The sequence below is a fragment of the Eurosta solidaginis genome, chromosome 5 (assembly GCF_040869045.1).
Source record: "Eurosta solidaginis isolate ZX-2024a chromosome 5, ASM4086904v1, whole genome shotgun sequence".
Taxonomy (NCBI): Eukaryota; Metazoa; Arthropoda; class Insecta; order Diptera; family Tephritidae; genus Eurosta; species Eurosta solidaginis.
The window spans coordinates 7,297,536-7,304,890 of NC_090323.1; positions in this window are offsets into that span (position 1 = coordinate 7,297,536).

Sequence of the window (7,355 nt, forward strand, 5' to 3'; positions counted from 1 at the left end):
ATTACAATTCGTTCACTTGAACATGCATCATCATGTGTTTATAAGAGTGCTTTTCACACAGCTTTTAATATTAATATTACTATGGAATACTTTTCATACATATGTGATAAGCTAAAAACTTAAAAAAAAAATTTTTGATAAAATTTCTTATGAAATGTGCAACAAATAGCATAAAAAATAAATGAAATTGGAAAGGAAGACGACATAATATTTTCTAATTGATAGATATATTAACGTATTTCTAAGGTCAAATATGACAAACTTGGCAGTTAAAAATACTCTAAAAATATATCTTCAAAACAGCAACACTGATTATATAGCAAAATAATAGAAATGACTATACCGATTTGCCTCAGTTACAATGTTGTCAAAGGAATTTCTACAAGCTCATAACACATACCTGCACAATTCATCGACAACACCAAATAAAGCAATGGTGTGTTTATCCCTGTTGCTGTGTGCTACAAAAATTGTAGTAGGCATAGCGTCAACTGTACTCACACACAGGATTTAAATGAAGAGAAAAAATTCAATTTGAGAGTTGCATGTAAGAAAAGTAATAAAGAGAGTATGCACTTAATTTTGTGCAGAAGTACTTTGAAATACATGGTTGGACTATGAAGGCAAAACGTATTTTAAGAGTTTTGGTATTAAAGAAATAGCTTATGAGCCGATTTTCATGTTAATAAAATTTATACTATTTTATATATATATATTATATATTTATATATATATATTTTTTTTTTTTTTTTTAAAAGATTATTTTTCTACAATAAAATTTTGATCTGCTGCACTGAATTTAAATTTTGGCAAAAAGTAAAGAAGTGACTACATACTTTGACTCATATTAAATTCTTAAAGGGAATTTCATTCAGTAGCTATATCAGATACTTTGATCGGTTTGATACCGTTTCAAACAGCTGGATTTGGTTAATTTTCGCTTTAAGTCAAAAAGTAGCAGAATAGTCGTCACAAATAAAGTACAATTCCTTCAAACAGCAGCTCTGAACATTGAGAACAATTAGGCAAGTTCTCAATTGCGAGAAAGTGAGATATGAGAAAGGAAATTAGAAATAGTGAAATTCAAATTGAGAGCAATGATAGAGATAAAAAGAGTTCATAAATAGCTGAAAAGCAAAAACGACTACAAACAAACGCAAAAAAGGGAAGAAGAATAGAAACTTAAGGTAAGGGCAGAATGCATACTATGTTGAGCAACTTATAGTAGAAAGATTTATCGTAAGGCAGGTTTAGAAAAATCTGTATTGCCTGCCCCTGGAATTGGTAGATGCTAGCTTTGAAAATTAATAATAAATTTTGTTTTAAAAATATGTAATAAGTTGTAACGGAAGTAAAAGATGAGGAAGATTCAACATTATAATAAAAGGTGTAAAATTTTAAGCAGAAGCATATGCTTTGATTTTATTAATACGATCCACTAGTTCCCACGAAAAATCTGCTTGAAGTGGTAAAAGTATTTTAATTTACGGAATGCAATTTTTCCGCTTAATGTATTGGCTTGCCAGGAATATTTTTACTTAACAGGGAACCCTTGGTGGTAAGTGGATATTCTGCTCAAAATAATGTCGAAGAACCCTAGCTATAGCTTAAATAAAATGTTAATTTTTTTTGCAAAATTGGCCTGCAAATTCCTACTCCAGATCAGCTTTGTAGTAATCTAAAGTTATTTTATGCTTTTTTGACATCTGACCTCTAGAAATTATATCATAAAGCTGTAACTATCTTTAGGTACATACTTAATATCGACTGTGAATGTGTCCTTTTGCTTTTGAGAATGGTACAGATTAGCTTTGGAGGCTGCTGTGGTACGAGAGACTCACGGGACAACGTCAAAAATTTTAGAAAACGGATTTGGATCGGCAATAATGTATGGGAAAGTATGTTCAGTTTTATGCAGGGACTCAAAAAGTAAAGATTAAGTTTGCAATAAAATGAACGGATTGGCGGGCAGACAGACCAACGTTGCTAAATCAAACCACTTCGAGGTGCTGGTAAACTGATTTCTTACGTTTCCTTTCGTACTCCCAGAAGACTATTTCATGTTACCAATATAAATGGGCTTACTTTCGTTTTGTAGCTACCGAAATATCCTCATGAGCTTTGTTTCCTATTTCTTTCTTAATAACCAAAAAAATAAAGTAAAACAAATATGATTTCCACAAAAAAATTACGGGTAAGAAAATGGTTGAGTTAACAAGGAATTACCCGCACTTACTGCATCACCAACTAAAACAACTCAGAAAGTTGCCCATCATATGGGTACATGCGATAGCACCTTTATATGAGAGAATTCGAAAAGAGCGAACATCTAGCAAAACTCATTCAACAAAACTAAAGAGCCAAGCAAAACAAATAAATGAAAAATTACAACAACATTGAGTAGCAGAAAATGTTGAATTTAATAGTTTAAAAAATTTTCAGATATGCGTTGCTTGCAGTGAAATACACTGATGACGCTTAAGCTGGAGACATTGGTGCTTTATCGGTAACCTTATAACCAGTGTTGCCAGGTGATGAAAAAAAAAGAAGCTAGATTGGCAAAAAAAAAGGTTAGAAAAAGCTAAATTTAAAAAAAAAAAAGAAGCTAAAAAAGGCCAGAAATTTTTTTGGTAAATTCATAAATTTTTTTTTTTTATATTTTAGTTTACACATTTGTAAATATAAACATAACTTAAACATAACTTCTTGTTTCAAAACATATCAGGCACATTTTCCTTGACTAGCACATGGAATTACTTTAAATGATTGCATATGTGTATATACACAAAAAAAAATATTACAAACTAATTATTTATATAAAATATTCCCCGTCTGAAAAATCAGAAGAGCTTAAGTCTGCGTATAAAGTTTGGCTGTTTACCATAGATATGAGATCATCGGTAATTTCAAAATCATTACAACATTTAGATAAGCGTTTTAACGAGCATCTAATATTAAGCAGCGCATTAAGCATTTTAATTTTTAGTTTGTTCCTTAATTTACTTTTCAGAATTTTCATGCCACTAAAAATTCTTTCAACCTCCGCGTTACTGAGTGGTAATACTAAAAAACTAAATATGAATTCGACAAGTTCTAAAAAAGGTGGTTCGTTTAATGCATTTTTATGTTCTCGGACTTCCGACCAAAATTCTACGGTGGAGTGTACATTTTTCCATTGTATAGTATAAGTTTTCGCAACTGCAGCTCTATTAATGCTATTTGACTTGAAGAATAACTATACTTCTCTTTTTCAAAGTAAGAAAATACATCTGGCTTTGAAACTTTCAACGAATTTTCAGCAGAAGAAGAATTAATCTTTTGTAGAGAACTCATATTATTAGGTATAAGGTGTTCACAGGAACTATTGAAATTATTTTATTTTAGAAATTATTAAAAATACATTCGGATTAAAAAAAGGCTAGAAAAAAGTCACGAAGCTAAACCCAAAATTTCTAGGCTAAAGGCAAAAATAAAAGGCTAAATCTAGCCTCGAAAAGGCTAATCTGGCAACACTGCTTATAACAGCTGATTCGACCAACCTTATGGGAATCAATGCAATCGATTATTGGTGCCGCTAAAGGGCGAATTAATGGTGACTTATAACCATAAAGCCATAACCAGATAAAACAGCTGATGGAACCTACCTTATGGAAATCAATGTAATCGATTAATGATGCCATACCATAACGCTAACTCGATTACATTGATTTCCATAAGGTATGTGTAATCAGCTGTTTTATCTGGTTATGGCTTTATGGTTATAAGTCACCATTAAGGTCGTAGCCGTATCGTAGCCAACCAATTGGTTTTTGGTTTACCGTCGTTACGATAAACAGCTGATTACGTTAGGGATACGACTACAGTGATACGACATACGGCACCAATGACTCCCGCTTTATGAAAGAGCAAGGGAAAAACTTCACCACAAAACGTAACACCCCAATGCCTCAAAATGATCATGAACGTGTTTTTGACGTAATTTCAATATAGGTATTGGTTTTTTTTTAATACAAACACACCACAGTTCATGTAAATACCGTATATTTCCATTAACGGAATAATTTCATCACTTTATGTTAATTAATATGACGATACGCCGTATGTTTATCATTTTTGATTTGTTGACTTGGCTCTATTTAGCTTACCCCTTATCAGTTCTAGTTCTATGTGAGAGTGAGAGAGAAGTATGTACATATGTGTGCAAAAGTTAGCAAATCGTGAGTGCGGACAAGTGATGCCAATATATTAATGCAAATTATGGGTTTTGGAATTCTTCTAGATAACATAGGATAATAATAAATGTAATAGAATAAAAAATTAAAATGATATTAAATATTTATTTACTAAGAGTTTAGCTGAACTACTGAAGCATGAATCAACTTGTTTTTCTTGCAGTTAATGTATGTAAGAATTTCATTTTGTGGATCAATTACAATGGAAAATAATAACAAAAGGAATTTGTTTGCTTTTTTCGTTGATTTACAAGTGAAAATTTCAGCTGTGTACTTTCGTTCTAGAAAAGATTTTCTCTGAAGAGCTAGCTACGAGCTAACTATAAGTTGGTTAGCATTAACCAACGTGCACTATTAACTGTTTATTTTCATTGACAAAAACTGACTGTGTGGCAACTCATAGTCAGAGGTGATTTCATAATTAATTGCCAATAACTACTGTTAAATAATTTTAGTCAAAATATAAGTTATCCTTTTATAACAAGAACTGATGGATTTTATTCTGGATGGAATCAGATCTGGACGAAGAGGATAAAATATCTATTTTCATATACGCTATTTTTTATTAAAAATTTTAAGTAAAAATAGATAAATTTCGCCGCGAAACGACAAAGAAAGAAAACAATTTATTTACATTTTTCGCCGTTTTTTTTTTAATTTTAATTAACAAAAAAGAATAATATAATATATATTTTATATGTTAACTTTTGTTGACTAATTATTCTTTGGCTTAGTAATATTTTGGTGTGGTTTTTTTTATCTACTCAGTTTAAACAAAAATTGATATTTTTGGCACAAGTTTTAATAAATAGGAATGGCTGATATTATAAATGAGCACGTGAACTTTTGGGAAATACTTATTCTAAAGTAGATTTCACATTTCACGGTGTCTCACACTTTATTCGCAAGATATATATATGTACATAGTTAACTTAAAGCATGGTGAAACTATTTCGTACATAAGTAAGCAGCTGTCTCTTTCTCTCAAACGTTCTTTGGTAGGGCTGAATTGTTTTACAGCTATTACTGCTGCTCTCCGAAAAGGATTTCTCTTTCGTTTGCTCAATTTTAAAAATTTCATCATATTTTGAAAATATTTTAGAATTTCATTACAATTCGTACACTTGAACATGCATCATCATGTGTTTATAAGAGCGCATTTCGCACAGCTTTTAATATTACTATGAAATACTTTTCATACATATGTGATAAGCTAAAAAGTTAAAAAAAAATTTTGATAAATTTCTTATGAAATGTGCAACAAATAGCATAAAAAATAAATGAAATTAGAAAAGAAGGACGACATAATATTTTCTAATGGATAGATATATTAACGATTTCTAAGCTGACTGTCAAATATAACAAACTTGGCAGTTAAAAATACTCTAAAAATATATCTTCAAACCGGCAACACTGATAATAAAGCAAAATAATAATGACTATACCGATTTGCCTCAGCTACAATGTTGACAAAGGAATTTCTACAAGCTCATAACACATACCTGCACAATTCATCGACAACACCAAATAAAGCGAGTCGTGTTTATCACTCTGTGTGCTGCTGTGCTGCTACAAAAATTGTAGTAGGCTAGCGTCAACTGTACTCACACACAGAATTTAAATGAAGAGAAAAAATTCAATTTGAGAGTTGCATGTAAGAAAAGCAGTAAAGAGCGTATCACTTAATAATGTGTAGAAGTTACATAGTTGGAATATGAAGGCAAAACGTATTTTAGGAGTTTTGGTATTAAAGAAATAGCACATGAGCCGTTTTTCATGTTAATAAAATTTATACTATTCAATCGTATATTTGTTGTTCTAAAAAGATTATTTTTCTACAATAAAATGTTGATCATAAAAGTAAGTCAGCTGCACTGAATTTAAATTTTGGCAAAAAGTAAAGAACTGGCTTAATACTTTGACTCATAGTAAATTCTCAAAGGGAATTTCATTCTGTAGTTATCTCAGATGCTTTGATGCATGACGGAACGATGCAAGGTGGCAGCATGGTGACATACCTACAAACATAAAGAGAAATTCCATGAACTTTTTTTTGTAAATTTGATGGACAAATGTCAAAATCGTCGTGCGCCAGAAGTTGATGTATCAAATCAAATGAAAGAAGTTCATAATCAGTTGTCCCATACTGCCACCTTGTATCGTTCCGCCATGCTTTGATGGGTTTGATACTGTTTCAAACAGCTGATTTGGTTAATTTTCGCTGTCAAAAAGGAGCAGAAAAGTAGTCGCAAAATAAAAAGTATAATTTCTTCAAACAGCAGCTCTGAACATTTAGAACAATTATCCAAGTTCTCAGTTGAGAGAAAGTGAGATTTGAGAAACGAAATTAGAAATAATGAAATTCAAATTGAGAGCAGTGATAGAGAGAAAAAGAGATGATAAATAGCGGAAAATCAAAAACGACTACAAACAAACGCAAATAAGGGTTGGAGAACAGAAACTTAAGGGAAGGGTAGGAAGCATACTATGTGGAGCAACTTATAGTAGAAAGATTTATCGTAAGACAAGTTTAGAAAAATCTGTATTGTCTGCCTCTGAAATTGCTAGATGCTAGCTTTGAAAATTAATAATAAATTTTGTATTTAAAAATATTACAGTTGTTAAAGAAGTAAAAGAGGAGGAAGGTTTAACATTTTAATAAAAGTTCTAAAATTTGTAGCAGAAACAAATGCTTTGATCTTATTAATACGATCCACTAGTTCCCACGAAAAATCTGCTTGAAGTGCTAAAAGTATTTTAACTTAAAAACGCAATTTTCTTGCTTAATGTATTGGCTCTCCAGGAATATTTTTACTTAACAGGGAACCCTTGGTGGTAAGTGGATATTCTGCTCACAATGATATCGACGAACTCTAGCTATAGCTTAAATAAAAAGGTAAAATTTTTTCAAAATTGACCTGCAAATTCCTACTCCAGATCAGCTTTGTAGTTACTTAAAGTTATTTTATGCTTTTTTGGCATCCGACCAATGGAAATTATATCATAAAGCTTTAATTATCTTTAGGTACATACTTAATATCGACTGTGAATGTGTCCTTTTGATTTTGAGAATGGTGCAGATTAGCTTTGGAGGCTGCTGTGGTATGAACTACGAGAGATTCA